The sequence below is a fragment of the Pipistrellus hanaki genome, assembly GCF_964339955.1.
Source record: "Pipistrellus hanaki genome assembly, chromosome: 3".
In the NCBI taxonomy this organism is placed as follows: Eukaryota; Metazoa; Chordata; class Mammalia; order Chiroptera; family Vespertilionidae; genus Pipistrellus; species Pipistrellus hanaki.
Genome location: NC_140505.1, coordinates 146108203 through 146121515, shown reverse-complemented (window position 1 = coordinate 146121515; position 13313 = coordinate 146108203). Strand labels below are relative to the sequence as shown.

The 13313-nt window shown below is 39.8% G+C and overlaps 1 long non-coding RNA gene across 1 annotated transcript in view; it reads left to right on the top strand.

The window, feature by feature from the left end:
* Positions 1–9732, top strand: part of LOC311618919 — a 422988-nt gene extending 413256 nt beyond the window's left edge. The window contains exon 2 of the long non-coding RNA XR_014794411.1: positions 9650–9732. This is a non-coding gene — a long non-coding RNA (uncharacterized lncRNA). The remainder of the gene's footprint in view (positions 1–9649) is intronic.
* Positions 9733–13313: the final 3581 nt, after the last annotated feature.

Sequence of the window (13313 nt, the reverse complement as noted above, 5' to 3'; positions counted from 1 at the left end):
CTATCTTTTTAACGTGGCCAGCAACTATCTCCTTTTGTACAGTAGAAGGACCTCCAATGCACAGTAATTGTAACCAGTAATGGATAAATCTGTGGCTTCAGGACTGAAGTGACAAGGCAGATGTTTAGATTACAAGCAGTACAACTGTCTACGTCCTCATTAGGTTCTTAATTAGATTTTAATGCCCTGCTCTTAGGAGTCATTCAGCCCCTTCCCCTGGGCTTACAGGGAGGGCCAGTGCCTTCCGGGCGGAGGCACCACAGCCAGACTTAGGTTTCAAGTGTTCCTAATTAGCTGGCTCCAACTGTATCTCGCATATTTAACAAATATGTCTAATTAAATTCTTGTACATTGTAACTATCCCAGGACATTTTTTCTCAATCTCAAATGCACATTTCCTATTATCATTTACTAATTTATGAGGATATATTTACTGAATGTTGAGGGGGAAAAAAAAGTGAATCAAAAATAAAACAGACATCTCTAACATTTTCTCTTGTATGAATAGTGTAAAATAGCTTACTTTAATTTAGCCATCACGGGTTTTATCTTCTATATAGTGAATTTCTAAGTGTATGTAGAATTTGCTTTCCAATGTTTGTGCTAAACTCAGGTGTTTTCAGACATTAAAGAATAAAAACGAAAAAGTTGTGACAAAGAGAAGTATTTTACTGACACACTGATGGTTTATAGATAACTGATGCATTTGTTTTCTCTGTATCTTTTCTATATTCCCTCTTTCCTCTCATTTGCTTTTGTAGGGTATCTATCTGGGGCAGGGTGATCTGTTATGAGCTGTGAGGGGGAGGAGACAAAGAGAGAAAAAAATATGTTGCTGAATTTCTAATAACTATCAGTTATTATAAAAATAGTAGAAAAATATTTATTCAATTGAATTAATTGAACCAGGATCAAGGACGTGTGGCTGATGGTTGAAATATATATTGCTTTGGTATCAGGTTCAATCAATAGTACTGGGGGTAGGAGGAGGAGAGGAGCGAGAAAGGAAGGAGGAAAAATACAAGAAAAGTGAGTAAATAGAAGCAAGATTAAAAGATCACAAGCACAGAGACTGATGCATATATGCTATATATGTTACATTGTATATATACACTACTACACACACATACACATACATACATACTTCTGCCCCTATGTACATATGTGTAATGTAACACTCTCCATTCTTGTGTGTGTGTATAGCAATAACATTACAAGGGCAAACTTTAATAAATAAGAAATGATGTTAATCTTAATCATATCTAGTCTTTTCATTTTATTTTATTTTATTTTATTTTATTTTTTAAATATATTTATATTGATTTCAGAGAGCAAGGGAGAGGCAGAGAGAGAGAGAGAGAGAGAGAGAGAGGGAAAGAGAGAGAGAGAGAGAGAGAAATATCAATGATAAGAGAGAATCATTGATTGGCTGCCTCCTCTGGGGATTGAGCCCACAACCCAGGCAAGTGCCCTTGATTGGAACCGAACCCAGGACCCTTCAGTCCACAAGCCTGGTGCTCTATCCACTGAGCCGAACTGGCTAGAGCTAGTCCTTTCATTTTAAACTAACACATAAATTGCCACATCTCCTCATGTCACACAATGATCCACGTAAATGGAACAAATCTCAGTAGACTGAAGGACAGTACAATTATATATATATATATATATATATATATATATATATATATATATATATATATATGCTAATTTCCTCTCTTATCCATGGGCTGACCTCTTCCAGCTGATTTCCTTAATCTTCTGTTGCGCGTGGCACTATCTCATCTGTCTGTGTTTAGAATGCCAGAAAGGCAAAACAAAGACTCAAAAAGAAACAGTGGAAACAGCAACAACAAATGAATGTGTGGCAGCTCTCTTAGCTGCCAGCCCTCTTAGCTGCACAGCCTCCACACCCCTGTCCCTGTCTGGGGAATGCCTCACCTTTTGAGTCTTGCCGGGTGGTTCAGACCCCGCTCATCATTAAAGGGGACTATGTCAGGGACTTCCTTTCCCCACTGCCTCTGAAGTGAGAGCCAAAAGTAACCCAGGTGTTCCCAGCGTACTCCACATGGGGACTTGGAGGATACTGTCTTTGGCAGCAGTGACAGCAATGCCTGCTCTGTCACCTGCTGGATACTGGGCTCAGGGAGGCCCACCCTCTGGTGTGATGGGGTCACATCATATTGTCCACCCAAGCCTCTGTGAGCCTGCCTAGGCTTTTGTGTGAGAAAGAAAAGGTGCCCACTCCTGGCAGGTGCTCGGCGCTGCCAGCACATGTGATTTTTATTTCCAGCAATTTTGCTTAAACTCTTCTTATTTCTACTAGTCTCCTGAAGCTTCTTTTGAAATGCTTTTGCACAAAATAGCATCATTTGCGAATAACTTTGTTTCTTCCTTTTTAATTCTTTTCGTTTTATTTCTACTCGTCTTCTTTGCAAGCTTCAAAAGGAACAGTGCTGCTCTAGCCGGTTCGGCTCAGTGGGCCGAAGGGTCCAGCCAAGGGCACGTACCACACTTGCAGGCTTCTCCTCGGCCAGAGCCCTGGTAAAGCTCACGCAGGAGGAAACCAATCTATGTGTTTTTCTCACATCGATATTTCTCTCTGTCTTTCCTTCTCTCTTCCACTCTCTCTAAAAACCAATGGGGAAATATCCTCGTGTGAAGATTAAAAAACAAACAAAAAATAACTTTAAAAAAAGGAACTGTGCCGCTGTAAGTAATTACACAAATCCCACCATTATTTGTACCCATTTGCAATAGTTCAGAGGTACTAAGTGAAGAGGTAAATATGTAATGTAGAATGTTTAACAAAACTATTCAATGTCATGTAATGAAGATTTCTAAGATGTTGCAATGCTATATCATTTTTATGCCAGTAAGTAAACTTTACAGAACTATTAAATTGTACCACATTAAAAATTTCATTTGAAGCTTGGCCGATTGGACTAATATATCTGATTATCTTGAACTAGTAAGTAAAGCTTTGATGTTGGTAGCATCACTTTTTACAACACATTTGAGAACAGGCATTTACATTTATTTTACTAACTTAGCCCATGGATAAGAGAGGACCTTAACAAACAAACAAACAAACACACCACATTTTCAACTACTAGATCAAGTTTTAACGATTTATTTTTCACAAAAGAAAACCTTCTAGAATAGTATATTCATACTCTAATTTTGACTTACATTTTCCCTAGTGTTTCATTTGTAAATTGATTTTGTTTTATAATAGTATAAGAGCTATAAGTATACATTATTTATGCCTAGTTTCATATTTCAGTAACATTGTCATTAAAATAGGTTTAATAAAGCCTGCTCACCTATGAGGGGTTTTTTCTTTTGAAATAGTGTCGCATCTTATTAGTTACATTTGAGAGATTCTGTTCTAACAACATAGGAGACTCTCCTTAGTCTCGCTTGGGGGACCCTGCTTTTGCAGGTCTTCCTGAATGTGTGGGCTTCCTGCTTGGATAGGTTGTATGTACCTTACTCCATCAGTTTCATCCCTGTGTGGGCTCCTGAGTGCTTTAAACACACACACACACACACACACACACACACACACACACCTCTCGTTCTAACCTTAGCCTACTTAAAGTATTCAATAATTGTCCTTTATTTTTGAGGTCATGTTCAAAATTTTTAACATAAGAAAGTTATGTATAATTTGGTTCCTATTCCTCCCAGTTCTATATAATTTGGTTTCTACTCCTCAGTTTCAATGAAAACTCCATTTTTAAAAAAAATATACTTTAGTGATTTCTACAGAGAGGAAGGGAGAGGGATAGAGAGTTAGAAACATCGATGAGAGAGAAACATTGATCAGCTGCCTCCTGCACACCCCCTACCTGGAATGTGTCTGCAACCAAGGTACATGCCCTTGACCGGGATCGAACCTGGGACGGAACCACCTCCCTGCTCCTCCTCCACACCCACACCCCCTTAGTTCGCAGGCAGATGCTCCATCCACCAAGCCAAGCTGGCCAGGGCTGAAAACCCCATTCTTTTCATTTGGAGCAACTATTGGCTCCTCCCAATCACACACCAATCAGCAAATCATTCAGGTTCTACCTTCAAAATATATACAGAATCTGACCATTTCTTACCCATCACTTGCATACTGTTGTTGCCCGGACTAGTAATTTTTGCTAAATTTTTATAGTAATTCCTTGTTAGTGTTCATGTCCTTATTCCTCTATTAGTTTCCTGTTGCTACTGTAACAACTTATCAGAACTCAGCATCTTAAAACAACACTAATTAAAATCTCACAGTTCATAGCAACCCAACAGGCTTGGCTGGCTTTCCGATGCAGGAAGGACCTACAAAGTCTAACGTGCAGGCAGCATTCCTTTCTTGAAGCTCTGGGCATGAACCCACTTTCAAGCTCATTCAAGTTGTTGGCAGAAGTCAGCTCCATGTGGATGTGGGCAGCACGGTGCTGCTGTTGTGAGCAAGACCTGCAGGCTGAGGGTCTTTGCAGATGGTGCCTGATGCTCCAGTGGCTGTGTTGGCTCTCACTGAGCACATGCACATGCACCCACACTGCACTGCAAGAGTGTTTTATTCATAATGTGCTCTGTGTGTGTGTCTTTTTTAAAAATATATATATATATATTACTGACTTTTCACAAAGAGGAAGGGAGAGGGATAGAGAGCTAGAAACATTGATGAGAGAGAAATATCGACCAGCTGCCTCCTGCACACCCCCCACCGGGGATGTGCCCACAGCCAATGTACATGCCCTAGACTGGAATCGAAGCTGGGACCTTTCAATCTGCAGACAGACGCTCTATCCACTAAGCCAAGCCGGTTTCGGCTGTGTTTGTCTTTTAAAGAAAATGGTTCAAAGATAAATGGTGTTATAACAAATCAATGCTGCATACACAGGCTTGCTTTAAAGGACGTGTGTGTGCATGTGTATGACTTTAATATAAGGCTCTTTCCCTGCTAAACTGTGAGCTCAAGAAGGCAGAACCCCTGCTTATGTTGTTCACCCTCTGTCCTCAGTGCCAAACATGGTACCGACACAGAGAAAGTTCTCGGGAAGTGTATGTTGAATAAATAAATGAACAACAGTTTTATATTGGTCAGTGGAGTCAGACTGCAAACATGTTTTAAATCCTAGTAGTAGCTAAATGTTACCTTCCTAAGCAAGATGAAACTGTTGAGGCTATCATCTGTTTCTGAGTGAGTTTAGGAGAAAATGAGTCCGTGGGAAATACACTTCTTCTGCTCCTGGCGCAATAGTCCTGGGGCAGATCATCCGGAAATGAGGAGGTCCTGTTTAATAGATGGCTGTTGGAGGAGGCCTCGCCCTGGGCAGGTTGCAGCTGCTGTTGTATCCAGCTCACTAGTTCAGGTGATGTTTTGAGACTGGCCTGTTCCCTCTGCCTTCTCCCTCTGGGCAAGAGGGGAGATCAGCAGCAGTCTAATCTTGGTCTACGAAGGAGCCCAAAAACTACATTTGTCCCAACCACAGCTGCCCAAAGGCAACTATTACATAGACTCAGAATTTATCACCTTAGAGATAAAAGAGCAGCTATTTAGGGGATGGTCTTCCTGTATAGGAAGAAAGTTTTCTTCCGGAATTTTCGTTGTTGTCTATTCCCTTTGAGTAGGCCCTTCTTCCTTTTCTAAGGGCCCAGCACTGAAGGCTCAAGTTGATCTGGCAATGTGGATGGATTACAATGGATGTCTTTAATTTCACTCCAACCACTTACCAGACAAGAGATCCAGATGAAACTTTGCTAAATCAAGAGAATGAGCCAATGCCATTTGTGAATATTTTCCTCTACTCCCAATAGCTCAGAAGCTGTAGGGATGATATTACTGCTTTGTGGAGTCCATTCCATAAACCAGAAACTATTCAGTGAGCTAATGAGTAGGCCTTATAATGACCCTGACACTTTAAACAAGAATCTTAATTCCATATTTAAAAAGCACATTCCATAGACATTTGAAATAATCATCGTTTGATTTTTGTAAATGGTCCAAAAAGAACCATCTATTGGATAACCCCCTGCATGTCATGGACTTCCCAGTACAGTGAGCAGTTACACACCAGGGCCAAAGCCAAGGAGATAGACACTGTGTGGCGAGGCTAATGATCTGCCACATGACTTTAGATGTGGTTTTCGGATCTGTCTGAGCTCAGTTCCCTAATCTCCGGGAGAGGGCGAACATTTCTCCTTAAGCGTTTTGAGCAATAATCAACGAGCTAATTACAAAGCACTTTGCCAAAACACTCTGCCACACAAGTGCTCAACAATAAATGTCTCTTTGTAATTGCAGACTGTTTTGAAAACGGATCAGAGATGATGAGGGTGATGTTCATTTCAGAGCTAAAGTTTGGTTAATTTTTTCCTTCCTTGTGGGTGGTCCTATGAGGAGGGTTGCACATCAGGGCGGCTGGGGACGCAGGTCGCCACAGCCTCTGTGGCGGGCACTTTGACAAGCAATGCAGAGACATCGATGAGTAAACAGTTCTTGCCTTCAAGGAGCTTAGAGAACAGGGAAAACAGAAACATATTCCAAGTGGCAAGCGCCAGGGACTACAGAGAAGGGGAACCATAGTAAAGCAGCTAACACCTGAAAGAATTATGGAGGGAAGGAGCGTCTAGAAGAACATGGTCTCAGGAGAATTGTGGCTTTTCTTCAATGTTTCTTTTCACAAAGCCCGGAACCTCCACGCTGGGCACCTGCAAGGCTAGGTGGGGAAGACTACCCCGCTCCTTAGTCTTCTAGGGCAGCTTGGAGATACTGGTTAGAACAGTAGTTGCTTAAGATGTACCCCCATCAACCCCCATACTCCTTGCATCAGCATCACATGGGACCTTTTTGGAAATGCAAGGTTAGGGGCCGTACCCTACGCCTGGTGCATAGGAAGCGTTCAGGACGGGGCCCTGCAAGCTATGTTTTAACCAGACCGCCAGGTGGTTTTGATGAAGCTGAAGTTTGAGGATCACGCAACCAGAGGGCAGCAAGACAGGATGTTGAGGAGCCATTTAGGACCTTTTTAGTTAAAACTAACAAGTGCAAAAGGCCTCCCAGGTGAGCATAACTACAAAACAAGATGTGGCCCAGGAAACATTGAGATGTGGTTTTCTAGGATCCTGTAGGGCCTCTAGCCGCCTACCGGTGGAGGCAGAGGCAGCCCTGGCTTACCCGCTGACTTTGCTCCTCTGCAGCCAGTGCTGGTCTGATTAACCAATGGGATCACAGAGCATGCAAGAAAAACAAAGCCCAATGGCAATTAGCGGTATTAGGCCGCGCCCACTATGTGCTCTTAAACAAATCAACAGGCCGCTCTGAGAAGGGAGTACAGCCAGGAGTGCGTGAACTGCAGGCTCTCGGGGTCCCTACAGTGAGTCACAGGATGAACCGCCTCTCGAAGCTTCAGGTGGTTTCATTCTACCATCTCGCACCTTAATCTGTCCGCTGCCCGTTGAAGACCAGCTTTGGTTTCTGCATGAGGCTGCGAGGGTCCTGGAAGTGGAGAGCAGTACGGTATCCGGTTTCTCGGTTCCCTGCTGTTCCTAGCTGTGATTTTGGAAGTGACTGGCTGTCAACATTCAGAGGCGCGGTAAGTCCTTGGGGACCACAGGCCAGGGTGCATGTGTGAGCAGGTGGGTTTGATACAGAGTCTGTGCATGAGAGCCATCCGCGCTCTATTTGTGGAGCGAGAGGCAAAGAGCTCAGGCATCTTCAAAGCCTGACTTAGCTCCGTGTCTAAGTGATGTTGAGTTAAAATAACTCTACTCATTTACTGCTCTGCTTGAAAATTAGCCGGTAAAATGTCTAAAACTTTTAACACTTTTCAACACATTTTAGGGGGAAATTGACAGCTCTTAAAAGTGCTCCTTTCTTGCCCCAGTCAGCATGGCTCACTGGTTGAGCATCAACCATGAACCAGGAGGTCACAGGGTTCGATTCCTGGTCAGGGCACATGCCCAGGTTACAGGCTCCATTCCCCAGTGTGGGATGTGCAGGAGGCAGCCAATCATTGATTCTCATCATTTATGTTTCTCTCCCTCTCCCTTCCTCTCTGAAATCAACAAAAATATATGTATTTTTTAAGTGCTCCTTTCTTGAGAACTTCCTTAAGAGCTGAAATTTCTTGACAGCTGCTGTCTTCATAAAGAGATAGTACTGTGGAGAGGAAAGAAGCTGAGTGTTGGAATGAAACAGATTTGTGTTTGAATAACAGAACTGCCATTCAATAGCTGTTTGACTGGTCAAGTGACTTAAATTCTCCAAGCCTCAGGTTTCCATCCATAACATGAGCTAAAACCCCTGCTTTATGTTGTTAATCTGAGAAAAACAAAGCAAGACATGTACACACTTGGCATGTATCTGGCACAAAAACCTCTTGGTTTCTTCCTCCCAGTATTAAAGATAATTGCTTGATCTTGATATGAGTTTCCCCCCATAAGTTTAATAGAGTGTGAAAAAATCCAAGTGATTTATGATTGTTTGCTTTTCCCCTTTTTCCCCCTCCACTGCTTCAAGTCAGCATAAAGTTAGTCCTGAGGCTCAGGTAGTTCTACTCCATTTGCCAAGTCCCTGATCACTCCATTTATCACCTAAAAAGTGACATTCATATCTGGAAAGCATCCAAATCATAATGATACTTCAGTTCATGTTTGTCAGACAGGACTCCAAAAAACTAGCTATAAAATATTAAAAGGAACACAATTCTTTTCCTATACCCTTAAGGACCCAATCAATAAAGACCCACTCAATAAAACAACTAAATGCTTAAGCCAATGTGACCAAAATCATACTGTGATATATAATTATAACAAAAGGATAAAACAGGATACAAATTGCTTTTATTCAACTCAACGAATACTAATAAACTCACTCTCAGTGGAGTACATTAAGCCTTTGTTAGATCTGAAAGTTAGTTTTTCTTTGAAGAAAAGTATTTAACATGTTTGGGGTGAGAGAAAACCAACAGGCATAGAATCTAGCTGAAAATCAGTCTTGTTTGACAGAATAGTATTTTGTAGAAATTAAATCCAAGTGCCTTTGGCCAGGCATGCATTCTCCAACTGGCCTCAGTTTCTACCACCCTTGTAATTCCATGCCCACTGGCCCACCTGCTTCTCCTATTATGGGGCTTGCCAAGCCCCTGAAGGCACTTAGGTTTGTGGACCCCAACCCCAACCACTTAGATCAAGTTCCCACTCAGACAACTGGATTCCACCAGCAGGAGCCTTAGCGGCACTTCTGACCTGGCCTTTGGGTCAAGTTTCCCTCTTCAGCACAGAGATGGCAGCAGTTTCCTGTAGTTATTAATCTTCCAGTAACTTGACCTTACTGTCTCCTGCTCCTCCAGAATTTTCAATAATCTTGTAAAGAATCTCTATATTAAATTCGATCTGTATTAACGTTTGAAATACCTAATGTGATTTCTCGTTTCCTGTGTGGCCTCTGGTGGATACAGAGCCAGATTGAACACAGCTATAAAGGAAGCTCGAGCTCAGTATGTGCGCTTACCAATACTTACATAAACACAAGCAGAAGATCGAGGGACACTAGGCATTTGAGGAAAACAACACCATGGGAGAGAAAGACCAAGGTGAACAAAAGAAACACTAACCCTAGAGAAAAAGAGATAACTTGGTAAACAAAGAAGAGCTTACACTAAAAAAAAAAAAAAAAAAAAAAAAAAAAAAAAAAAAAAAAAAAAAAAAAAAAAAAAAAAAAAAAAAAAATTAGAATTAAGATGATTTTGCAGCCAAAATAAGAAGAAGCAACCCAAAAATGGAAAAGACTTTGTTGCTATTAAAAACACAATTACCCTGCCCAGCAGGAGAGGCTCAGCTGATTGAGCTTTGACCTATGCACCATAAGGTTACCAGTTGATTCCCAGCCAGAGCACACACCTGGGTTTAGGGTTCAGTCCTAGTCAGGAAACACATGAAAGGCAACCAATTGATATTTCTCTCTCACATTGATGTTTTTCTCTCTTTCTCCTATTTCTCTCTCTAAGCATGTCTTTGGGTGAGGATTTTAAAAAATACAAATGTCCAATGGAAAAATTTAATGAATCATTTGAATAATGAATTGGATAACTGGAAAAGTTAATGGTATGGATGGAAGGAAATTCAAGGAACTCTTTAGAAAACATAATCAATGAGGTAGAAAAACATTGTAGCACTTAATATGTGTTGTACTACCCTGAGTGTTTTGAGTGCTTTAGTTATAATAGCTTATTTACTTTTCATAACAACTCTCTGCTAAGACTTATATTCACAGAGATGTTAAGTAACATGCCCAAAGTCACATAGCTGATCAGAGAGCACAGCTGAAATTCAAATCCAGGGAATCTGACCCCAGAGACATGCTCTTAACTAATATTCTACATTGCCTATTTAAAAAGTAGAATGTAAGAGATGGAAGATACATTCAGGAAGTCCAATAGCCACTTAATCTGTAGTTGCAATAGAAACAAACAGGATAATAAAATGAAAGAAATGATTGAGAAACAACTGTAGAAAATATACTGAGCTGAAGAAAGATTTGAAAGGTGCTGAGAGCAATAATTTTAAATATAAATAATATGTAAATATAATAATTTCTAAATAAGTAACATATCAAGACATACACTTGAAAAATTTTAGAACTCCAGGAGAAAGAGAAAAATTAGCTAGCTACAGAGTACTGTAAATCAGATTAACATCAGCTGTTTCACATATGCAATGGCATAATGGTTTGTAAATTCTGAAATTTTGGATTTAAAAATGTATATGTAGATAGATATTAATCAAATTGGTAGTTAAAATAATTTTGGACATGCAAGATTGCGATATCTGGCATCCATTGGTATTCAAACAGACAAGCCAACAAAGTATAAAATGTGCCTCAGTCAGCTTGGGCTGTTGTAACACAATATCATAAACTGGGTGGCTTATGAACAACAGACTTTTTTTTTTTCTCACAGTCTGGAAGGCTGGGAAGTCCAAGAGCAAGGAGCCAGCAGATTCATTGTCTGGTGAGCCTTGGTGACCTCATATAAGCCTGATTCCTGATTCATAGACAGCCGCCTCCTCCCTATGTTCTCACATGGCAGAAGGGGTGAGAGCTCTGAGGGAGTAAGAGCACTAATCCCATTCGTGAGGGCTCCACCCTCAAGACCTAATCACCTCCCAAAGGCCCCACCTCCAACACCAACACATTGGGGATTAGGTTTCAACGTATGAATTTTGGGGGGACACGAACATTCATCTCATAGCAAACTAATTCTTAAAGAACAGGAGGTCTTGAGATACAAGAAACATCAGCAGTTAAGTATGATTCAGAAATAAAAGACTCCAGAAAAAAATTAAAAGTGAATTCATTTGGCTGGGGCTTGTGAAAAGTCCTCTTAAAAAAAAATTAAAAAGACAATAATATATTTACCTCTGATCAGTACTTGGTGCTACTAGCAAAGTAGTTACATAATCATAGTGTAACTAATATAATGTAAATGAGTTTTCTAATTCTCACTTGAGATTTTTTAAAAAAAAATAACGCTCATATAATTTTTAAAATACCCAATAATGACCAAAAAAAAAAATCTCTATGGGCCATTAGTTACAAAGAGATTTAAACCAAACAAACAAACAAACAAACAAAAACAGTTATCAAGCAGAATTTGACTGAAATCTAACAACCCTTCCCCACTTTGGGAAGGGTGAGAAACACTTTGCTTCTACATTTTATTTATTTATTTATTTATTTATTACTAGATAATGAAAACAAATTTTTTCAAGAACAGTGTCTCAACTATTCTTGAAAAAGATAAGCAACGACACCTCCCAGCCACCACAGAAAATTGCTACCCAGTAATCCTAGCAATTTTCTTGTGGCTTGAGACCAATTTAACAATTTAGATGTGCTCTATCTAAATTGGCAGAGTAAACAGATTAAATTAAGATGTAGTAAATATATTGGCTAATACCATATAAAATTATAATCATATATGATAATGTTTTCTGCCTATTTTTCTCCTGCTTCCTCAATTTCAATAACTTATTTATAGCTATCATGGTATCTTCATAACCTCCTACAAGAAAAATATCAAACTCAAAGCAAATGTTTTAAGGCGGTCTGAATCTTCACAATAAAATGAAAGCAAATCTCACTCAAAAGAAAATATTCCTTTTATCTCTTATATGTCCCAATAGGCTTATAAAGATTAATAATTTTAAAGTTATTAAAATTACAAATTTAGTTATCTCTTTATAACCACCAAAGTGGATTGAATTTATTATTCAATTTCAGAGTCATATTGGCTAACAATATCTCTTTGTCTTCTGGAGTTGGTGGGAGGAAGGATGTGGGACGATGATTTAAGAGTAAGTTTAACTTGCTTTGAAGTCAGAGTTCTTTGAACTAAGAGTATATTCTCATACCTCATATGTCTGTGTTGACTCGCATATGGGTAAAATTCAGCTTAGCTTTGGAGCTATAGTTGAGAAACTAATATACTTCATCTCCCTCCCCCAAGTCAGGATGTAAAAGTCAAAGTCAGTATATAATAGAAGGCTACCAACAGTAATTGGAAACTTTGATGGGTATCATATAGTTGATTGCTCATTAATCTTTCTATTCATTTACAAAACATTTATTGAGAGCTCCCTGTAAATTAAACAGTGTTAAACTCTGAGAAATCAATAGTGAAATAAAAAAACACACACCATGTTATATCAAGGGAAATTAAACTTGTCAATTAGATGGCATCTAATACAGAATATAGACTCTAACTTGGGAAAATTATTCTCACTCTCTTTTTTACTATAAATTTACATTTGTTAAATTAGATTCTCCTCCTGAAATTAGCTATACTCTGATTTCAAATGAAGTTCTCTTGAAAGCTGTGCAAACAGAACTAAAGAGAAATTGCCTGTTAAATGTAACATACTTATCGCTTGGTTATCTTCTTTTGCTCCTGAACACCAAGAAATGATGACTAATGAAACAACAAAGGGAGATGAGACATCTGAAGACAAAGGCTTCCAATAGATTTTCAGGAGACAGCATTAGAGGAGGCATGGTTGTGACTTGGCAGAGTGCAAGAAGCCGCCACTGAAGTGCCCGCTGAGAGGGACACTCTGATAAGGAATGAGTCAATTTGCTCCACTGAAACATACAAAGTCTCAAAGACTTGGAGGCACCAAAGCATGACTATAGTGTAAGGTTAAAATCAGCAGAATAAGTTGGAAGTCTGCATTTGAAGTGGTTGAACATCCATAGACCTTCTCCTTCAACCCACACTGTACACATGACCAACTTCTCCTAACCACCTACCCATCATCTC